Below are 24,350 nucleotides of genomic sequence, written 5' to 3'. Positions count from 1 at the left end.
GATTATGAACTAACAGCTCTCATCCTGTTGTAAAGTAAACAGCTTAAGGGCCAACATACAAAGACTATCTTTGGTTCATTTCTATAGAAGATATTTCTTTGAAAAATTTTAGTATAGCATAGGGAATTATTATGAATTTCTCCATTGAGATTCTCCTATATATATGATTTCCTAAACTTTTGAGTCCAAAATAACCCATAAAGTCTATATTTTTAATAAGTGTATACTTACTAAGGAATCTTTTTTTTTTTTTTTTTGAGAGAGAGAGAGAGAGAGAGAGAAAAGGAAAGGTGGGTTGAGGGTCAGAGAGAGAATCTTAAGCAGACTTCATGCCCAGTATGGAACCTGACACAGGGCTTGATCTCACAATCCTGAGATCATGACCCGAATGGAAATCAAGAGGTGGATGCTTAACAGACTGAGCCGCCCAGGCACACCCTAAGAAAGCTTACCAGGAACTATATCACATTGAAGTTTTCAGTTTTCCCTAAATCAATTTTCTAGTTTTATTTTTTTAAGATTTGATTTATTCATGAGAGAAACAGAGAGAGAGAGAGGCAGAGACACAGGCAGAGGGAGAAGCAGGCTCCATGCAGGGAGCCTCATGTGGGACTCGATCTGGGGACTCCAGGATCATGCCCCGGGCCGAAGGCAAACACTAAACTGCTGAGCCACCAGGGATCCCCAATTTTCTAGTTTTAAAACCAAAGTCATGGGACTGAGAGAATGTAGGAATTATGATTATTAATCATCTACTTGATATTAATGATCCTCCTAAAATTACTCTCCCACAATCTTTACTTTTTAGAAGATTTCTTATCTATCCTGACTCCAGTTTGGTAAATGTCAGTAATATTGCCTTACTTAGAATTTTATAGCTATCCATTACAACACTAAATATATGCTAGATTTTCTTACATTTCTTCATTTTTGACAAAACTTTAGTTAGGTCAGGAAAAAAAAGGGAGAAGACACAAATAACTAAAGTGAGAAATAAAAGTGGGGATAAACCTCTGATCTTACTCAAATAAAGAGGAGTATCAAAGAATACAATGAGCAGGGTTATGCCCCCAAAATTAGATGAATCAAATGAAGTGGAAAAAAATTTCTGGAAATATGCAAATTAACTAACCTGACTCAAGAAGAAATAGAAAAACTTAATAGGTCTATAAGAAGTGAAGAGATTGAATCAGTAATCAAAAACTTCCTAAACAAAAGACATTCAGGGCCAAGAAAAGTCTAGGACCAGATGGATGGTTTCACTGGTGAATTCTACAAAACATTTAAGAAATAACACCAATCTTTCTCAAACTCTTCCAAAACACAGAAAAGGAAGGAACACTTTCTAACTCATTCTATGAGGCCAGCATTACCCTGATACTGATACTGAAGCCAAATAAAGACATCACAAGAAAAGAAAAATGCAGACCAAAATCTCTTAGGCAAACAGATGTAAAAATTCTCAACAAAATGCTAGCAAACCAAATCCTAGAATGTATCAAAAAGATTATATAACCCAACCTTGTGGGCTTTATCCAAGGAATGCAAGGATGATTCAACACACAAAAATCAATTAATGTAATATACCACCTTGATACAATGAAGGAAAACAATGACATGATCTTTTCAATAGACACAGAAATGGCATTTGTCAAACTCCAACACTCTTTCATGATTATAAAACACTCAGAAAACTAGGAATTGAAGGGAATTTCTCCAATATGATTAAAAGATATTTATTTTAAAAACTCAAAGTTAACATCAATTCAGCTTTCCCCTCCTAAAACCAAATTCAAAAAGGTGAGGGGATGGGAAGTTGGGAAGTGATTGCTGAATAGGTACAGAGTTTCTGTCAGGGGTGACGGAAAAATTATTTTAAATGGTGGTTGCACAACATTGCGGATGCAATTATGCCACTGAATTGTATATTTAAAAAATGGTTAAAATCACATATTGTACGCTATATATCATTTTACCACAGCAACATTTAAAAATGCATTACTAATATTAATTAAACCAAATATATATAAGAGATACTTAAATACTCAAACTTTAAAATGATTTTTAGTGAGTTTGTAGCATTTATTGGAAGTTACTAATGCTTAAAACCACAAAGAAGAGTATATATTTAGTACAATGCATATTAGAAATATATAACTAGGGGCACCTGGCTGGCTCAGTCAAAATAATAGTATAGATTGTATGGAGATATGACAAAAAAATTAGTTTCTAGCTAACACTAAACTATCTAAAATGCAAGGTGTGATAACTTTATAAGGTATAAAAGACAGGAATTATAATTCCTATTTTGCAAATAAGAAGAAAAGAGACTAGATAAGTAACTAGAAATGTACATTTATTGTATCCCTGGCACACTGAAGAATATCTAGAACAGAGAAAGTACTCAGTGAATATTTTTGAATCAACAAACACTGACTCAGTATCAAATGGATCCAACATTAAAAAAATATATATAAATGATGCCAAAACCATATCAGGTATTTAAGACCAAGAATAAATCACTAAGATTGAAAAGAGTAGGCAGATAGTTTGGGAAAGCAACTTCGAAGTCATTCTCCCTTTAACTAAAATCCTAGCTTACTGGCAGCAATCTATCCTTCCATGGCCATCAATTTTGCATGTGGCTAGATGCTGTTTTACGTATTAAAGACACTTATTATGAACATGCTTTATCCTGCCACAAGCAGCTTCCGTATAATTATAAAAGGTATCTCCATCCCACTGGTTCTGTAAAGCTTTCCATAATGACTTCAAACCTCATTGATCATGTCTTGTTGAATGGGATCCTATCACACTGATTCGTCTCACTTTTATTGTTATTTTTCTGAATACTAGGTCATGATAAAATAGGAGCTATAGTACTTTGGTTTGCTTTGATCGCTAGCAACTAGAATTTTGTCCATCAAGCAGTAGCTTCAAATTATTTGGGAAAAAAAGATAGTTGAGGTTGGAAGAAATATAACTGAGAAGAGTGTGGTTTTTACTCTTTTTTTTTTTCCCCTCTAAACAGAGAGCTATAGATTCAAAGAAGAAAGATAATTAGTAGTCACACTGTGCTTTTAAGACGATGGTTTTTCTGGCAGACGTCTTACACAAAACACTGGAACATTGGTAAATGACTAAATATGTCCAGCTACAAAAGCAGTCTTCATGCTACACAGAAATGAGGAGAAAAATTCTATACTTTACTGTTTATTATTAGTAGATTAATAATACAAAATCAATTTTGTACTCAAGATTGTTGGACTGAAAACAAAATCCAGAGAAGAAGCATCAGGGCTAAGTTCTTGGTTTTTGTTTCCATGTATAGCAGTATGGCCTCTTAAAGGCAAAAATAGAAATGGAATGAGCCTGTAACCATAGAAACTGCATGTGGCAGTTAGGGGGAAATGCACTTAAGATGTAAAAACACCAAGTGAATATACAGTACATAACAAAAACATATTCATGGTTGTCAAACTGAAGTACAAGTGTGAATATTGTTCACAATAGTTTGGGCTAGTAATCTTACTTCTTAAGGACACACCTGCTAAAAACATAAATTTTACTGTCTAACTCCAAAGATTAAAAGGGAGGGAAAAATCCTCTTTTCTGATAGTTGTAGTCTTTGAGTATGCTAGAAAGAGATTAATGGGAAACATATAGGACTTAATTAAGTTAAATTTTACTTAAAGATATATTATAGTCTTTAATCAATGACCAAAGACTGTTTATTGATATGTAACAGTCGCAGTGAAAAACTAGTGCTGTACCTAACTTTCTAGAAAAATAAATGATAGCATTTATTTCTCAAGCCAAACTAACAAAGACCTGGGCATTAGGAAGAAGAGTACTTAATAAGGGGAGTATAAAAAGGATCAAGGGTAGAGAATTGATTATTTAACAGGGAAAAGGACATGCCAAAATTGCATAGAATTTACATTTTAAAAACTATTAGTATATGTATACACTATGCTTTTCCATTGTAGACTTTATTAGAATAACATTTAACAATCAGAATAGTCTTCTGCTTACTGTCTGACTCCCCAAGCAGACAGTAAACTCCTTGAGACTGAGAATCACACCTGTTCATCCCTATATCCTTAGTGCCTAGCACTGGAGTAGAGACTTCTGCCAAATTACTAAAAGAATAAAAAGACTTTCTAAAAATCAAACAAAGTGGTTATGATCCAGGGAAGAAAGGTGGTAAACTGGGGGGAAAGAAGGTAAGAGACAAAACTAAAGATATTAGAAAGTCGTTAGAGTTCCCAGTCAAAGAAGAACAACCACCAGATATAGGCATGTATGAAACTATCTAGAGATGTATATACAAGAAGCCGACTGACTTTTGGTATTTGTATTGCCAAAGGAACCACAAAGCCTGTGACTGCCCCAAAAATCCTAAGTCCTTAAAATGCATTGACAGAAAGCAAATGAAAGCTCAACAGCCCACAAAAAGTGAATTCTCTCCAATGGACATGTACAGGGGACAAATAGCAATCTTGTAGAATGTGAAGCAGGCCAGGAAAGAAGGCAGACAATATATAAAAGGTACCATTTTTACCTGGAACTCAGACCCAGAGAGCATCAGATCTGACAACTGAGGCTGTTATTCCATTTCTGGAGTAGGCAGAGAAGATGATTTTTGCAATTTCTGCTCAATGGGATTTGTAAATTTCCATGAACTAGTGACTAATGTCTGTCTTCATTCTTTCCACTTATCAGTAGCAGTTTTATGGCAACTGTCCTGTTCTTAATCTGTCATCCCATAGTAAGGGTATGCTAGCTAGCTATGGGTGGGGATCCACAGAAAATTTATGTTTTATCTTATAGTGGGTGAGACCATGATGATCAATATTGAGACATAATGGAAAGAATGACAACTTATTTCTGGACTTTGAACTAGATACACTCTGATTGTTACTTGGTAAGAGATGAATAAATTCTGTGTGTGGGAAGAAAGGTACATAGACATTTGACCCATCACAGTAATTTTTTTTAGAAGAGATGACTGAGTACTCAACAGTATCGGTTCTCCAGTTCTTCACTCATAGTTTTTGCTAAGAACATAGCCATTCAGCTAAAGGCTATGTTTCCAGCCTCCCTTGCTTCTTGGTATGGACATGTTTCTATAGGCTGAGCAGTGGAGTGTAAGCGGATCTAAAGTAAGCAAGTGATTGATCATGTTCTTAAAAGGAGGACGTTCTGCATTTCTTCTTCCATTCATCCCACTGGTGGAACTCAGATACAATGGCAAGTGCTACAGCTGCCACATTATGCTACAGGACAGATGTGTAGAGAAAAAAGAGAGAAGCAGTTTCAGGTATGGTGGGGGTTACCATATCATCAGACCTGAACTTCTGTTTTCTGGTTCTTGTTATAGAAGTTCAACCAGCATTTCAATTATTAAGTAACAATGAGCAATTTACATAATTTTCCCAACCTTAAGTTTCTTCATAACTGAAATGGAGATAATAATGCAGCTGCTTCTCAAGGTTGTTGAGAGGAATAAACAAGATAATTCGGTGAAAACGGTATGGTCTCTGGCACAAGGTAAGGCTTCAAAAAATGATAGCTAGCATAACAAACCTGGTTCTACTTTAATTCAAACTCTTTGGAATACAGGAATGACTACAATTTTTAAAAAATATTTTATTTATTTATTCAGGAGAGACACAGAGAGAGGCAGAGGCATAGGCAGAGGAAGAAGCAGGCTCCTTGTGGGGAGCCTGATGTGGGACTCAACCCCAGGACTCCAGGATCACGCCCTGAGCTACTGAGCCACCCAGGTGCCTCTAGGAATGACTACAATTAACAGTGGCATTCTGCCTCCTTCATACCTGGTTCTTCTCACTCGCCAAGCTACTCTTCAACATTTTAAAAGATCATTGATTTTTGGTAAAATGAATAAAAATTTACATTGACTCTTAATTATCAATCATGTTATTACTCCACACACATCCCTCCACACTAGTGAAAATCTCACAGAGCTAAATTAGCCATTGGCTCCACATTCAGATTGTATACAAAGTAAGACTTTTTTTTACTTCTTTGTAGGCCAATTTTATTTCTGAAAAATCCTTCATTCTATGTTTTGGGTAAATATCTAGGAGTAAATTATTTTCCTATATAAACCAATAGTAATCATGTCACTTAACATTGCCTAGAATTTATCCTTTTGTGACTGGCTTATTCACTTAGCATAATGTCCTCAAATTTCATCCATGTTGCATACTACAAGATTTCCTTCTCTTTTAAGACTGAATAATATTCCACTGTATGTACATGCCACATTTTTTATTAATTTATCTTTCAATGGACATTTTAGTTGTTTCCACAACCTAGCTACAGTACACTTAAAAATCTGTTAAGAAGGCAAATCTCATGTAAAATGTTCTTAAGCACAATAAATTCTTTCTTAAGTTGTCATATTAGCTGGCCTTTTTTTTTCAAATATCAAAATTTGCATTTAAATAGATCACCATATCTCCAGACGGGGAACTATTTCCCTTCTTCCCACATTCAGCATGTATTTTCAAAGCTTTATATCAACTAATTCAAACATGCTTTAGTAGCCATTATATATTTTAACAGAACATTTCATTAATACAAAATAAAAACAGATCAGACAAGAATTATTTTGAGAGAAAGCTTCACAGATGTTTTCTGATAGTAAATATCATTTAATGACTTTATGGAAAGAGCTATATCTCACCACAAACTTCAGCACATAAACTTTGAAGAATCAACTTCAGTAAATAATACTGGTGGTGATTTAGCATTATATAGTGGTCTATATAATGGATATCAAATTAGTCACTGAGAAGACTCTTCTACTTGACTATCTCCTTCTCAGTAAGTTATTTAACTACTCAACTTACAATTTTCCTTACTTGTAAAAGAAAAATGGGAATAGTTTAACTCAAACAGATGTAAAGATTAAAAATTATAATGCATATGTGGTGCTCATTGGATGCTGGAAAACAATAAGTCCCTGCACATTCCACCTAATATCATACTTTTTAACTTTTTATTTTAAAATAATTATAGATCTATGTGCAGTTACAAAGACATGTACAGGTAAATGCCATGTATCCTTTACCCAGCACCCTTCTATGTTTACATGTTGCATGTAATGTTGTAATTACAGTACTAATACCAGAAAATTGACATTGGTAGATTCCACAGAGCCTACCCAGGTTCTTCCAGTTAAACATGCAATTATTTGTGTGGTATGTGTGTATATGTGTGTATGTGTTTATAATTTGTATACATGTAGCTCTATGCAATTTTAATCACATGCACAGCTTCCTCACATCACCAAAATCAAGATATTGAGCTGTGCTATCACCACAAGAGTCCTTCATGTTACTCCTTTGTAGCCATACCCACACCCCATCAGGCTTCCCACCCCTAACTTCTGGCAAGCAATGATCTATTCTCTATCTTTAAATTTTTGTTTCATGTTTTAATGTCATGTGAATAATAGAATAAGAAGAGCTACATGCCAATTGTTTCTTTAACCAACAGTTGTGTTTCCTAAAATATGATAGAAGATCCTCATGTTGTAATATAGCTGAAATGTTTACACTTTGTTCTTCATACTCCTGGTCATTTCTTGAAGAGCTCTTTTCCATAACTATCAAACACAAAAATATAAATGAAGAAATAGTGCATGCATTAGGATACCACTTATTTCAAGCTTTTATTTTTAGTTCCTATTATTTTGAAGGTCTTATGCTTAGTCTAGGATTTTAGAGTCCAAGGCTTACAAAAAATTAGCTAAAGCTCTTAGCTAATTTCCACAGCTAAAGAAAAAAGAAAAGTCTGTGTTAACATCTTTCATTTCAATATTGATTGTTTATACTGAGGAAAGAAGACTAACATGCTACTAAGTTCCAAAAGTGTACTAAGTACTGTGCTAGGGAGCACTGTATGCATACTTTTGCTTTAGTCTTTGTAATACTTCTAAAATCTTTTTTTTTTTTTAATTTATGATAGTCACAGAGAGAGAGAGAGAGAGGGGCGAGCAGAGACATAGGCAGAGGGAGAAGCAGGCTCCATGCACCGGGAGCCCGACGTGGGATTCGATCCCGGGTCTCCAGGATCGCGCCCTGGGCCAAAGGCAGGCGCCAAACCGCTGCGCCACCCAGGGATCCCAGTCTTTGTAATACTTCTAAAAGGGAATCATTATCATCCTCATTTTAAAGCTCAAGAATCTAAGTCTCCAGGAAATTAAATATTCATATTATTTTTTTGATGTCTTGGTTATCACATTAATATTCATCTTAATATTTATACATTATGTCCTCTACAGGCAATAAAATCTTTATATTTCTATTAGTTTTACCTATAAAATTCTCAACCAATGATTACTTAAACAAAAACATGTTTATTGTGTTTAATAAAGTAGTTGCTCATTAGAGCAGGAATACTATATGAGTCTCAGTTTCTGATTATCTAGTTTATCAGTCTCTTACCTCCTGCCACAGATTTCAGTCATTTGATGGATAAGGTTATGAGGACATATAGAGATCAATAATTCCACACTTTGACAGCTCCTACAGTTTCTTAGTTTGACAAATTTATAGTATCTGCAGAATCCTATGGCTGTTACACTGACATCTGCCCACTTATTCATTAGTCAGTACAAATATTGCCCCTATTATTGCTATCAGTAAAAAAGGTAGTAGTATAATTTTTTATTTATTTATTTATGATAGTCACACACACAGAGAGAGAGAGAGAGAGAGAGGCGCAGAGACACAGGAAGAGGGAGAAGCAGGCTCCACGCACCAGGAGCCCGATATGGGATTCGATCCCGGGTCTCCAGGATCGCGCCCTGGGCCAAAGGCAGGCGCTAAACCGCTGTGCCACCCAGGGATCCCAAAAGGCAGTAGTATAAACTGCATTTTAGGCTGTAAGAAATGGTGAGCATAGATTACCACCATTTGCAACTCCCATAAGTACTACAAGAAGGTAAGAATGGCAAAACTTTAAGACTGATACAACAATAAAGAATTTTTAGAGAAAGGATGTATCTCTGATGTTCAAAATTTCCTTGGACAGAAAAATTTGTCTAAGTACAAAGTCAGGGTGAAAGTGTCTATCTGTAAATCTATTATGGTAGGTGATGGGCTTCTGGATGCTTGGTGGAGAGTGTGTATGTGAGCATTTGAAACAGGCTTTGCCACTAAATTGCATTCAAGATCAAGCAACAGTCAGTTGCTGAGTTAAGTGCATATCAATTCTGTCAAACTTTGAAAGCCTTTCACTTGGCTTGAGAAACATGCTCAGTAGTATTCACTTCCTATCATAACATAGGAAATTCAAAGCATTTCTCAGAATACCAAGTAATTATCCATGTAAGAGATTTACATGTCAACAATAAAAAATTGTTTTTTTCACTAACTTAATCTTATAGTCTTGATACCTATCAATAAGTTCAAAAAAATTTTTATATGCAAGATTTTAGGTTTGTTTCTAGCAAGTCAATATCCCAAAAGTCTCTTGGTATGTCTTATTACATGGTGGATAAAGAGAGAGACTTTTTCTAGATCCAGATGATCTGAGTTTAAATCATGGGTCCAGTATTCACTGTCATATGACTCTGGACAAGTCAGTCCACCTTTCTGACTCTTTTTTTCCAATCACTGAAGTGTGGGTGAGTAATGCCCATTTCTCAGGGATCCTATATTAAACAAAATCAATCACCTAAAGGGTACAGTGTCTTTCCTGGTCCATAGTAAGCACTATTAAAATGGAAATATTACTATTACAATAGTGAAAGTATACCAGACATTCTATTAATTCTCAAAGACTTAACATGAATAAAATATGATCCTGACTGCAATAAGCTCACTGTTTAGTAGGTGTCAATTTCTAAAACAGAAGTTTACACAAGATATAGCTGTTAACAGAGCAGAATAGCCAACTATATCCAAGGAAATTAGCCATGGATTTCTCGAAGAGGTGTCATTTGATCTGAACTTTAAAGAATAAACAGGAGATTAACAAGAAAGGAGATGAGTCAGGTATCCTGGCAGGTAGGAACACCACCTGCAAAGTCAAAGAAACAAGTAATTGTCAGAGAAAATGTGGTGCACTTCTGCTCAGCAATCAAGTATCAGAGGAAATTGATGGGAGCTGGGGCTAGAGAGACTTGGGATCCTGGTAATGCATTCTGTATTAAGGGGTATAAACATTTTGATTAGAAAATTGGAGGAAATTGGTATTTAAAAGGTTTTTAGTAAGAAAGAGACATATCCCTTGAAGGTCAGTGAAAGAATTAATTACAGGAAGGCTTAACAAGAGAATTAAGGGAAACTAATCTCATGAAAATAATCACAATAATTGAGGTAGAACTAATGTTTCTGAAGTTTTATATCCCCATTTTATTCTCATTGAAAAAAAACTTATCTACAGATTGTAGCTTCTAGGAAAGTTATTAAAACAAAATCTAAATATAATGGACACACTGAATTAGCAAACCAGGTGGTGTGGAGGAGTGATTTAGGCATCTTTCAACCACCAAACACAAATTAATCTATTTATATGTGTTATTATCGTTATTAAACAGAAAAAAGAAGGACAGGATGTTAAGTGTGCATTTTACAGATTAAAAAAATATGTATTTAAGTATCCTAGAAAGTTGCAAAGAGAAATATAGACTGCATTTGACTGAGATATTTTTGAGAATTCTAAGAGAAAATAAAAATGTGAAGTTTCAATAGAAATTAGTTCTAAGTGAAAAACATTCAAAAGGTTGCTGAAAGGATAATAGAAGTGCTACCACTGACATCTTTAGAATGACAAAATTGGTTTTCATGGATACAATAAAATTTTCAAAGTATTTTATCTAATTCTATTTACTGGCTAAATAAAATTTATTATTCTACTAAAACAGCTTAGCTTCTTATAAGATATATTAAACTAGATATACATTTCTGATATTCTATTGGCTATTCAATGACTGATTCTTTTTTTTTTTTCCAATGACTGGTTCTTATAAGAATTTTCCAATGTTTTAAGGAGCTCCTTTATAGAAATATTAACCAAATAGTTTAGCTCTTAATCCACATATACAAAAACTCCCATGTGCATTATTGTAAACCACTTTTTAAAAAGCAGATCAATTATTTTGAAATATCAAAAATACCAATAAATATTAAGACTAGAATGGTAAAATTACTTCCCTGGTCATTTTAGGAAGAATTTTCTAAAAAGTAATACATCAATAACAAATTACTTGAAAATACAGATGGCAGGCTCATTTATCAGTTTTCATTTGTATATAAATGCCATATTTGTTTATTCTATTCTATCAGAAATGAAAGTCAAGACATTTTGTCAGTTCTCATAAAAAATAATAAAATTTGTTTTTGAAAGTGATTAATTCTATAAAAAAAAAAAGCGAGTATAGATAAAAAGCTGGTTTGTCTGTATGGGACCAGGAGGGTTCATCCTAGCCACAACATCTCAGTATCATGGCAGGTGGCATAGTTTAAGTGGGCACAAGCCTTCTGCTAGGGTCTGACTCTATTGCAGATGCTACCTTGCGTACTGTCACTTCAGGTTGCATGATTTGGGCAAATTAATTGACCTCTCTGCTCTCATCGTTTTTTATCAAAAGAAAAATGGAAATAAAAATAGTACCTAAGCCATAGGGTTGTTATGAAAATCAAATAAGTTCATATTTTAAAGCACTTAGAAAAGCTTCAAGAATGGAGTCAGCACTATATAACTATTAGCTATTATTATTTATAAAAAATAACTGTTTAGCCCCCACCTTTGTACCCAGGTATGTATACACACACACAAACATACACATCAAGAAAGCAGAAACAATACAAACAAAGATAAAGATACAAGGCATTTTCAGACACAATGTAGTTTGATTCTATGAGAATCAAGCATAATAGGGAAAATGATAGGAACTGTGACCAAACAAGAAACTGAGACACAGGTAACATATGTAAGAAGAGCTATCATTCTCAGTAATTATTGATCTTACTTCACTTCCCCCAAAAGACAACACTAATTTACACCTTTATTTCAAAAATAAACATAAGTATTTATCAAGCAACAACTAAGTATGTGAGTTAGAAGGTAGGTGCCACAGCACATCCCATAATAAAACCATAAAAGAAAATGGTTATAGTTTCAAAATCTTTAATCTATTAGAGTGCATGAAATAAAAAGAACACCAGTCCCTCCAATAAAAGGTTGAATATGAATAATGTCATAACATAATTACAAAATATTCTCAATATTTACTCTTCAGAGGAATATGAAAATGGGAGAGAAAAGGAGCAGTTGTAGGAAGTCGAGGTATTCAAGGATGTGCACAAAAGAGGGGTTGGACTTTAGTGTCTGGAAATGGAATGTACAGCATCCTTCCGTGTTTTAAGTGGAATATCACTATATCTCCCTCATCAGCAACATAAAGCCATAAATCTGCAGTTATGCAATTTCCACCAGAGGTTTGGTTAGGATTGTTAACACAGTTCAAGTTGTTTTTCTCAAAATCCACTTTAAGAGCTACCTTTAAATTAAATTAATAATATGATTGAAATATCTTCTAACTTCCTGATATCAGAAGCCCACACCAAATGTGGCCTTAGCTGGCAGGGATCCCTGATCTTTCTTGGGCAGAGACAACAAAGTCTAACATCACATTAAATATTTACCCACACATTTTGAAAAATTTAAGACTAAATTACTTGATGCAATTAAAAAATTGAAAGGATACATAAGATACATAAATTTGTGTTGATGGTATTTCCACAATTCCTATTAAAATTGCATATTATGATGCATGAATTTAAAATGTCATTTGTAAATAAAAATGAAAAGCAAATGTTTACCAAAAAACTCTTCAGTGACTTGAATGCTATAAACTTTTCAATATAAAAGATGCTAACCAGCAGATAAGGTCATTTTCTGGGCCAAACATACATTATTCAAAAGGATAGCACTAGCAGACCATGGTGACCTCAAGAAAGCTAGAAAGTGCAGCCTTGCATACTGCATTCCAAATGCAGGAGCAGAGAAAAAGTAACCCTGATGTTTGATTCTAGAGAGATGTATTTTCCTTAACCTTTGGCACTCTGCTCAATATTAAGGGTTTCATTCTCTAGCAATCTTATTTCCCCTAGTTTCTCTTGCTCAGAATTTCTTCAGATAACAAGATATAAAAGATTTTAATAGCAAAGAAGGGCAACTATGAGGCTAAGACCTGGCAGGAATTTGGGGAATGCAGCATGATGTAGGAGCAAAAACACAAGATTTTGAGAAGAACAGAACTGGGTTCCATCCCAACTCTGCCATTTATTCGAAGGGTGACCTTCCCAGGTAACTTGACTTAGTGATAAGCATCATCATTAAAGTGGCTGACAATGCCCTCTCTGAATTTGTAGAGATGGTTAAATGTGTTAAGATATTTGATCTTAGTTTACCACTGTAGGAAGAGTCAGTAATATCAGTTTTTTCACTTTCTATGGAAATACAAATGTAGAAATCACAAGTATGCAACTGATTTTTTAAAATAAAACAAGTGATCTAATTACCAACTTTTAATCTCCCTTTTTAGTTCTCATGCTTGTTGATCCTCCATTTCCTTACATAAAATTTCTTCCTTTAGGTACTTTCCCTTCAGTCTCTTATCCTACATCTCATATAATTATTTCTCTCTCCCTATTTTTTTTTGCTCTTCTCCTTATGGAATATCATTAAATATTAGATATGTTGGTATTCCTGAGGGTTCCATCCCAGTTCTCCTTCTCTATTTTACTGAACGACTTCATTTGTTCATATGGATTAACTTCAAAATTTACATCAATAGCTCCAAAACCTTAGCTCCTGTGATTCATATATTATTTGAAAATATCTAAATTGTCTCCAAGTTAATATATAAATCCAAACTCATCATCTTTTATGCCAAACTTAATCCTCCGTAGCAGTCAACCAAAGTAAAACCCCAGCTGTTTTATTTTTTTCTACTCCTTCACCTACAATACTCAATCCATTACCATGTTCTGTTGATTCCATTTTGGTTTTCTTTCTCACTATTTTCATTGCTATTACTCTAGCTTTAATCCTCAACAGCCATCTCTTCTATTAAAAAAATTGTATCCATTCATCTCCACATCTTTAATTCTTTTTCGTTCATTATCCAGTATGGAAGCCGCTAAACACATGTGGTTCTTGAGCACTTAAAATTTCATGACTAGTCCATATTCAAATATGCTATACATTAAAATACACACACTAGATCTTGATGACATAATATGGAAAAGAAAGTATAAAATATCACATTAATAAGGTTTTTATTGATTATACATTAAAATCATAATATTTGGGGTAAATTGGATTAAATAGAACCTTAAAATTAAACTTATTTTTATTTCTACTAGAAAAAAAATTAAGTACGTATGTGGATTACATCCAATTTTTTTAAAGATCTTACTTATTTATTCATGAGAGGCAAAGAGAGAGAGACAGAGACATAAGCAGAGGGAGAAACAGGCTCCTTGCAGGAGCCCAATACAGACTCATCCCTGGAAACCTGGGATCATACCACTGAGCCACCTAGGAGTCCCTGGATTACATTCTTTTTTTTTTTTTTTAAAGATTTATTCATGAGAGACAAAGAGAGGTAGAGACATAGGCAGAGGGAGAAGCAGGCTCCTCATAGGAAGCCCAATGTAGGACTCAATCCCAGGACCCCAGGATCACAACCTGAGCCAAAGGCAGATGTTCAACCTCTGAGCCATCCAGATGCCCATATATTCTATTTATATTAGACAGCACTGTCTACCACTTATCCATTTTCTTGCCAGAGTCATCTTTCTAAGATACAAAATGGATTGTGTCATTCCTATTATAATCCTCTTGGGTAGGTTTTCAGTATCTCTGAGGCAGGGCTGCCTCATTATGCAATTCTAGAATACAGTGAGAATGGTGCTACTTCCGGTGTACAACTCCACCTGTAAAACAAGCTTAAATTCTCTACCATGCCTTTATTTCACCATCTTTGTCCCCATCATACCCTGCCCCAACATCAAACTCTGACCATTTTACCCACACTTGGCTACTTCAAGTTCTGAGCAATCTATTCACTTTTATGACCTTATGCCATTTAATATGCCATTTTTAAAGATTGGAAATGCTCTTGTCTAAGTAATCACTTACTAATTATCACAGTGCAACTGAGGCTTCCACTCTCTGTAAAGGCTTTTCCTTCAAACCCCCTCCCTGGAAAAACTGATTACATTATTTTGTTCTCAGTAACACTTAGCACATGACTATAATTTGTGCTTATTACTTACAAGGATTGATTTATATCAATGTCTCATATTACTATACCAAATGGCTCTGTTGTGAAACTGTGATATATTTGCTAAGCCCATTTTTTTGTCTCTACTTAGATTCCACTCTGCAGTAGTGTAATTACTCTCTTTTAACAGAAAGAAAAAGACTTGGCTAGACCCAGAAGACATTGGGAATTTGGCTTTAATTGGAAAACTAGGGATACCTGGATGGCTCAGTGGTTGAGCGTCAGCCTTTGGCTCAGGGTGTGATCCTGAGGTCACCGGATCGAGTCCCACATCAGTCTTCCCGCATGGAACCTGCTTCTCCCTCTGCCTATGTCTCTGCCTCTCTCTCTCTATGTGTGTCTCTCATGGATAAATAAATAAAGTCTTAAAAGAAATAAATTGAAAAATTATAAATTCTTCAAAAGAAAAAAATTTTGCAAGTTTTCATCTAACAACATAACAATATCTCCCCTTCCTTTTTAGAAAATTATAATTTCATTCATAGAAAATACAATATGCATTGGAAATACTATTTAAAATTAGAAAATTATGTTTAATCAAAATGGGCACAATATTTTCTATAACATATTAAACTAGATATTGTGTTGGAAAGTCCCTCTCTTCTAAGGACAGCGGGAAATAATCAGTGAGAACTTCTCAACCTTGTTTCTGGCCTGCGAAGACATATCTAAAGAGAAAATGCATTCGTGAGCCAAAAAGGAACCCAAACTATCTTTAAAGGGTTTCTAATTAACTCAGAGTTCATGTGGTTTACAACAAAGCAGTTAATCTACCTTACCTGCCTTTGAGCTTCAGACTAGAAAGATGGAGACAAATGTTATTCTGAGCAGAGTGGCTGAGAATGGTTCCATCAAGACATGCAGCTGCCAGTTACTTAAGGATAGATTGTAGTCTCTCACAGTTCTACAAGCTTTTAGGCCTATATCCTTCTGGTCCAGTGCCAATTTTTAAAGGGTTTATTGGACAATGAAAAAGGCACTGAGGGACTCAATCAAATTAGACTTCTTGAACTAAGTATATACACCTTGGAATTCTAACTGGGGTAAAAGATGATGACTTAAATTTCTACTATGTGAAAATACTTGACAAAATACCAATTGTCATTTCCATTATTCTATTGCTTATAAAAATTTATGACACATTTAATCATTACTTTTTATATTTCAGGTATTATGTGAAGACTTTACATGAATTATTTCACATGGTTTTCCTTCATTTCCCATGAACCATATAGACATCAATTAGAGTTCTTGGGTAAAAGGGGTAAAAGTTACTTCTGCCTAATTAAGTAAAATTAAATTTAATAAAAGACATTTGGATCTTCTCAGATTTAATTGGAGCTGAAGAATCATAAATATTGGAAACAGAAAAACTGACGTCCTGAGATTGAGAAGTCAGAAAGACAGAATCTGGACATTTGCAAAATGGTCTACTGAGGATACCACTGCTACAGTGCATGACCTCCAATGATCCCCTTCATCCACTTACTCACTCCCTCACTCCAGGGCTCACATCTGAGAACAGAGTATTTTCTGACTATGTAGGTCATGTAGTCTTACCCATGGGAGCAGAGGGAGGATCTGTCTCCTTCATCTTCCCATACTTCTTACAGAAAGTACCTTTGTACCAAAACTACACACTGTTAGGGCATGGGAGGTATCCCCAAACAGAAAATTAAGATGCTATTGCAAAGTATATAAAAATGCAGAAAAATCAGAAATTACAAAGATGCATTATACTGTAACCTCTTTGCTGCCCAGAATTCACATTTATATCTCATACTTTCAAAAGTGCTCCAACCAGACAAAGTAAAATTATCCCCTATAAAACTGAAAATGAGCTCATCCTTTTCCTCCAAACATTAACTTTGGTTTTCCAGTATCTTACTTAGTACTATGACTCCAAGATAACAAAGGCTCCTTAAGCATGATCAGTGAAAGTACCCGATTTTCAGTCTATGTATACTACACAAAAATAGAAATTTGAATTTATCATTGTTTTTCTTTAGTCTATTCAGAATCATCAATGATACTACCCCAGCTGCAGTTCCTGAATTCTCCCCAGCCTTCATAATATTATCTATAGAAGCTACATGTTATCAGAGAGACTTACCTTCCAAATATGCTCTGTTGTAGGGGAAAATGTATTTGTTTTTTCTACCAAGGAGAACAAAGTTGACAGATTCTTCTCCCAAATTGCAAATAGAAATTTTTCCACCTTGTAACCCCATCTTGGTTAGAAAAGAATAAAAAATTACCCAAATTTGCCTGAGGGTCTTTGGCCCAGCATCCAATTTTTCAATAGCTCTTCTGATTCCACAAAACAATAGCAAGAACAAAATTATGGCTGAGTTTTAAAAAGATGAAGAACAGAATTAGAAGGTTTTTAGAGGTCTGCAGAATTCATGGGAATTGAAATAATTGGTTTGAGAATAAACAGGAACTACCACATCTCCATATGGCTAATAAGCAGGGAACTCTATCCCTCCTTGGTTGCAATGACTTACCACAGCTGCATAAGGTGTCTCTAGAGGTCTTCAGAGAACTCAACTGAGAATCTAGAGGGCTTGCTCTTTTGTTAACATGGAGCCTTTGTCTCTTCAACACCTCATGACCACTGAAATCTTTGCTTAATTCCTTAGTTTTTCAGCAACTACTTTCTGCTTGCCACTGGCGTCTTGTCCATGCATGAGTACTAAGAAGTTGGCCTTAAAGAAAAATTGTGAGCGAAGTGCCAGGTTTACTATTCTTCAACTTCTCTCTCTTGCTCTCTCTGGGTTACTGACATTTTGAACCCTGGCTGCTTTGTACAGTTAAACTGTGGCAAGTTTCAGAATTTATGACTTTTAGCTTATTGTGTCTATAGCAAAAATAGGCAAATGTCTCAGGAGCAAAATGGAGGCAAATATAAGCCTCACTTCAAAGTTCTATCTCTGATTCTGGAATCTTAGCTCCTTTGTTTATCTGCCTTGGTTGTCCTCTGATGCTTTCATCAGTTGATTTTATATTTTGTCCAGATTTTAAAAATATTGTTTCCAAGAGGATTAGTCTTAAGAAGTTGCCCCATTATAGCCAAAAGGTGAAGACCTTCCAGTTGCTGAGTTTTATTTAGTTGTCTTTGAGAAAAAGGAAATAATTCAGACTTTTGAATTGGGTTACATTATGGATGATAGAATCATCCACCAAGATAGCAGATATAGAAAGAAGAAAAGGTATAGAAGAAGGCATGTAGGGAATGTTAACTAATAACAAGAACTGGTATTTTGGTTCCTTTCTTTGGTAGAAAGCTAAGTCATACATGTGGATCACGTACACACACCTTCAAGGAAACATAACAATATACTTTCTTTATGTGGACACCTGATGACATAATTGCAAATACTAGGATTTGCCACCACGAATCTCTGTATCTTGAAAATTGTCAAGATTTCTAGGCAGTTATCCTGAAATACTCTACTCAATCAAACTTGCAAACTCAAGCATTTTTGTAAAATTATACCTAGTCTAAAATTGTAATTTCACAGTCCTTCTAGGGCAACTCTTTATGTGCTTTGGTTCAAGGTACTGAAATAGGTTTATATTCTAAGAGAAAAAAGGTAAATGACATCTCTGATGGCTTATCTATGTTATTTGTTCTTGGTAGTTTAAGTTTGGTCAAATTGATATGGCAGAACAGAAATCCCAAAGCTCATAGAGCCTGGGAACACAGATTTTTGAGCCTATTTGATGTTGCCTGATCCATGATCTTATCTTTATTTTGCTTATTAGATAATAAATTTAAAAATGTACTGATATCTTCAAAACTCAGGCTGCTTTCTCAGGTTATCTGTAGTCTTCCCAATCTAAGTACTATCTTCTATCTTTTGACCAAAACTTTAATAAAAAAATAGTGAGTCTGGAAAGATTTTATGTATTAAATTTGTCATATACTGAAAAGAGTTCACAGAGGTCTAAGGGGCAAAAATCTTTTCAAATGGATAACTGTTCCAAAGGTCATAAGGTATACACAGAGCCTTTAAACTAATTAGATTGAAAAGCTTGATTCAGCAAATGCAGTTTACTTACTACAAACCACATTTGACCTCCCCAAGTTTAGAAATGATTTCCATTACTTGTGACATTAGTATGATGCCTCTATAACTTTTCATCAATGTAAGAGGGCAAACCTTCAACCCTGGAGATGATCTATTGTACATCTCTTTACAATCATTAGCAAATGCATAAAATTTCTGAGTGCTTTATAGTAGCATGTACTTACCTTTAAACTTGCTTTTGTAAAAAGGAGTACTTCTCTTCCTTAATATGTTAGGGCATTTTCAGCCTTGAGGACAAACAACATCTTTGTGGAAATTACAAGCAAAGGAATCCATTTGTTTTCCTATTTTCCTATTTTAATTTTAAATAAAAGTTACACTGCATATATCCTATATGGAACTTGGAAATTCAGTTAATCGAATAGTTAACTATATAACTCTGGGAAATGAACTAGGGGTGGTGGAAGGGGAGGTGGGCGGGGGTGGGGGTGACTGGTGACGGACACTGAGGTGGGCATTTGACATGATGAGCACTGGGTGTGGCATCATGTTGGCAAATTGAACACCAATAAAAAATAAGTTTATAAAAAATATATAAATAAATAAAAATAAATTATTTTGGTCAATATTGAAGCTGCTGCCTCGGCTCCTCCAGCTGACTTAGTAGTCTTTAAGTTGTAGCAAGCAAAAAAAAAAAAAAAAAAAAGTTGTAGCAAGCACCTCTAGCCCATATGATTGACTAATTAAAACATTCTTTCTATATCTGTAGATCATTCACTGTTTTATAGAAAAACTCAGAACCAAATCCTCTTGTATTACCGCCCCACACCCCAGGGCACCAATATACACCCACTAAGCACCATCATAATCTGTAGCTGGCACCTCTGAGTTTACATGCAATCAAGAAGTGTTGCAGGCCAATGTGATCCCCTTTTACTGATTAACTACCCTAAAGTTGCTTCAAAACTCTTTGGGACAAGCAGAAACCTTGGAGTTGGTTTTTGGACAGGAGTCTGTCTTCTCTCCAGGTGGCTGGCCTCCTGAATGAAGTTTATATTCCTTTCCAATCAAATCTTGTCTCTTAATAATTGGTTTTTTGAGTGATGACCAGCCAAACTTGGGTTTTTCAGTAACAATATTACATAGATCTCATTTATCATAAATATGTGACTAGGTAAGATGCAAAGATAAGAGAGGTAAAATTAAGAAGGGGTGGGTAAATAGAAAAGCAGTTTGTCTTAATGCATCTATGGTTTAACTATATTTTATTTCTGTTCATATTCCAACATATTACCACATAAGCCAGAAAGGTACATTATATATTATGAGAATACAAACCAAGTTAGGTGGCTGCCTGGCTCCCTGTGGAGCCTGCTTAGGATCTTCTCTGCCCCTCCTCCCATTCTCTCTCTTTCATAAATAATAAATAATAAAAAAACAGAGAGGAAGGCAAACATAAGAGACTCTTAAGTATAGAGAACAAACTCAGGGCTGCTGGAGGGGAGGTGGATTGGGGGATGGGCTAAATGGTTGATGGACATTAAGGAGGGCACTTGTTGGGATGAGCACTGGATGTTATATGTAAGTGATGAATCACTAAATCCTACTCCTGAAATCAATACTACACCATATGCTAACTAACTTGAACTTAAAATAATTCTGATAAAAATAAATATATAAATTTCAATGGAAAAAGCAATTTGATCTGAAGTCGGTGGAGTTGAGTCACTTGCATTCAAGAAAGAAGAGGTCCCTGAATCCTACCAGCATAGTCCCAAAAGGACTTTATGTGTTTGTTTTGAACAGTCCTTCAATTCTATTAGCTACTCCAATATACTTACTATAAATTATTTACTTTTTCCCAAGCCTTCTGTGCAACTAACAGGAATTCAACTATGAAGCTGATAGTAGGCTGTCATTTACCCACTTCAGTTACCCACTTTCCTACATGTATCACTCATTCATAGAGAGGCAGGATAGGGTATGATAAATATAGTGACAAAGAGATTTCTGTGATCTACTCTCAACTCCAAAATTTGTTAACAATACAACCCTGAACAATATATAATTTTTCTGCATCTCGGTTTTCTCATTTGTAAAATAAGACAACAATTCCATATACCTGATATAATTGTTGGAATTAAATGAGCTACCATAACTAAAGTGTTAATTTTAAAACCGCCACATAGAAAACAATCTAAGAGCGTTTTCATAGTCATTGAATCATAGACATTGCAGTACTGAGAGAAAAAGAGGATTCAGAGCTAACAGTAAATCCAAAAGAAAAATCCCAGCACAGGAACACTAAATGTTAGGGTTCTGGGGCAGATAATGCAAAGAAATTTCCATAGATAAGTGGCTTTAGTGGCTGAACCTCTTTTGAAAACTCATGTACTTGTTTCCTAAAGTAGCCCTGCTTTTAAAGAATATACAGTGTAAAAATCATATGCTTTTCTCATGATGTGACACTGGCAGAGATAAACATACTGTTTTATACTGAATGAGAATTAAGCCTATAAATTACCAAAAATCAAATGACACCATGCTTGTCTTGGCTATTTAAGTTCCTTCATTTTCTTAAAGAAGATGAAATAGAGGTAGATATATTTGAAAGAATTTCTACATTAAGATTGCAGCATGATGAAATTATGCCAAATAACAGAAAAAAATTCCTTAACTAAAACATTAATAGAAGGAAAAATAGCCAATGACCTAGGAAACATAAAGCTGTAGATAGGTAGCTAGCAACATGAATGCTTTATGAAATGAAGAATTATTTTAAAACTTTAAAAAATCATTTAATTAAATATTCATAAAACATTTCACTTTATGCTCTGTGATTAAAACTTAAGATAAAATATCTGTTAGTCATTATTAGCAAAACATAGATCATCATTTGATGCATGGCTATGTTGGATAAGCTTTCTAACATTAGTACAAATTAATCTTTATAATATAAATTAAAATAATGAAAAGATATGTAAAAGTAAGACTCCTATCCTCAACCAATTTAAACATTTTGGAGAGACATATGTGTATAAATGGACAATTAAATCAAAGTACTGAGTTAAAATGTAGATAGAAAGAAGGTAAAATGGACACAAAGAAAAGAGTCCCTGAGTCTTCCTATGGGAGTTTTGAGAGGAAGAATTTTCTCTACACTCCAAGGTCCTTCTAGCCTAAGAATCAAATTGGCACGAGACAGATTAGCAAGAAGAAATCGAATTTAATTTCATACATATGTGAGATCCACACAGACATGAAATTCCAAAGACAGGCAAAATGAGTTATAAGTGTCATCCTGAACTAGGAAGAAGGGGAGAGGGGTCTGGGACTTCAAAAGGAAGGAATGTAACTCATAGGAAGATGAAAAAGAGTTAAAATTTAGTAAACAAATATTTTCAGGGCCATCCTGAAGCAATGGGACACAGAGGCCTTTGATCAAATAGGCCTTGCTAGATTCCTCCCTGTCCACCATACCTACTTCATGTAATAATGTAGTTCTCTCAGTAATAGCTCTCTTTCTGGCGCCTTTCTTCCTCTATCTAAATTCTTTTTAGGCAGTTGAGGGAGATGTAAAGAGCTTTTCCAGGATCTGCTGGGTTTTTATTGCTTTTAACTCAAAAATTATCTTTTTACCAAGGTGGTCCATGTTGGGGCAGCCTGTCTTTGCCTCCTACAGGAGTCAGGGAAGTCCACAGAGAGTGAGACTGTAATCTATGTCAAATGAAGAGCAATACGTGAAAACATGACCGAACATTTCAAATTTAAAAAGCTAAAAATTATATGATATCTCTGAAACTATCAAACAGAATTCCTGAGGAGAAAAACTGGACAAGTAAGCAGAGACCAAATAATGAAGGGATTGCTGTTGCTAAGCCCAGGTGTCAGCATTATATCTTACAATGAAGATACATAAAACCATTTTATGAAAAAACATTTAATATATTTAAAGGCAAATTACTCTACCTATACTTAGTATAATCAGAAAGGATCCTGGATTAAGAAGAAAGTGACCTTAGTTCTATAGCACTGGTTATTTTTATTCTCTAACTACCTATTAATAGAATATGACTTAAAATCTAGTAATAGAAGTGCTGATTATTGCATTCCCTATTCTTCTGTTGAAACATTATGTGAGCATCTGAGAGAACATTTCTGAGTAGCAATAAAATTTAGGATGTCATATTCTTATTTATGTTATTAACATTGACATTTTATTAAGACCATAAAATATCTGGATTTAAAGTTTGTAATTTGTATTTTACTATCCAGACCATCTGTTTCTATGTATTTGGAACTTAATTTGAATGACAGTAATAGATAAGTAAATTTCACTTTCCATATCTCCTGACTAATGACAACTGAAAACCATTTTCATGGTAAATTATATAAATGTATATATAATTTATATATAAATATTTGTAAAATTTATATAGAAATTTAAATATTTTATATATAAATATGTATATAATTTATTCCTGATTTCACTTTAGAGGGGGAATAATTGGTAAATGAGAAATGAGATACAGAAGTTAGCTCATTAATAAGAGCACGGTCTCTTAGCTAAACAGCTATAAATTAGGCTAAGGCTTTGATTACTCCAGTAGAAACCTAAAATAACAGTTGATTCAACAAGATAGAATTTTAGCTCTTTGGGTACAAATATTCCATTATTAAAGTGATGATTTCATGATGCCAGGAATACAGTATCTTTTATTTCTTTGTACCATTATGGAACGTTGTTCTCGTTTTTGTGATTTGAAATCACTCAACTACATGTAAATATTCTGGCCAATAAGAAAGGAGAAAGCAGAAGAAGTAGTATGCTTCTGTTTGTATCTTCCTGGACAGCATTTAATCGCATGAGCATTCTTAGTTTCAATAGACACTTGTAAGTTTAATTTTTATTATGAGTATCCATGAATCTAGTAAAAAACTGAAGTTTCTTTTCCTAAGGAGAATGGATAGCAGGAGTA

At 34.5% G+C, this 24,350-nt stretch overlaps 1 pseudogene across 1 annotated transcript in view; it reads right to left on the bottom strand.

Annotated features, from left to right (window-relative positions):
• The window catches only part of LOC144283197 (BH3-interacting domain death agonist pseudogene), a 90,494-nt pseudogene extending 72,231 nt beyond the window's left edge, over positions 1-18,263 (bottom strand). The window contains exon 1 of the transcript XR_013351615.1: positions 17,845-18,263. The product of XR_013351615.1 is annotated as a BH3-interacting domain death agonist pseudogene (transcript). The remainder of the gene's footprint in view (positions 1-17,844) is intronic.
• Between the last annotated feature and the right edge of the window lie 6,087 nt (positions 18,264-24,350).

This window comes from Canis aureus, chromosome 14, assembly GCF_053574225.1.
Source record: "Canis aureus isolate CA01 chromosome 14, VMU_Caureus_v.1.0, whole genome shotgun sequence".
NCBI lineage: Eukaryota > Metazoa > Chordata > Mammalia > Carnivora > Canidae > Canis > Canis aureus.
Note: the sequence above shows the minus strand (reverse complement) of the source record. Positions and strands in the feature narration are given on the sequence as shown.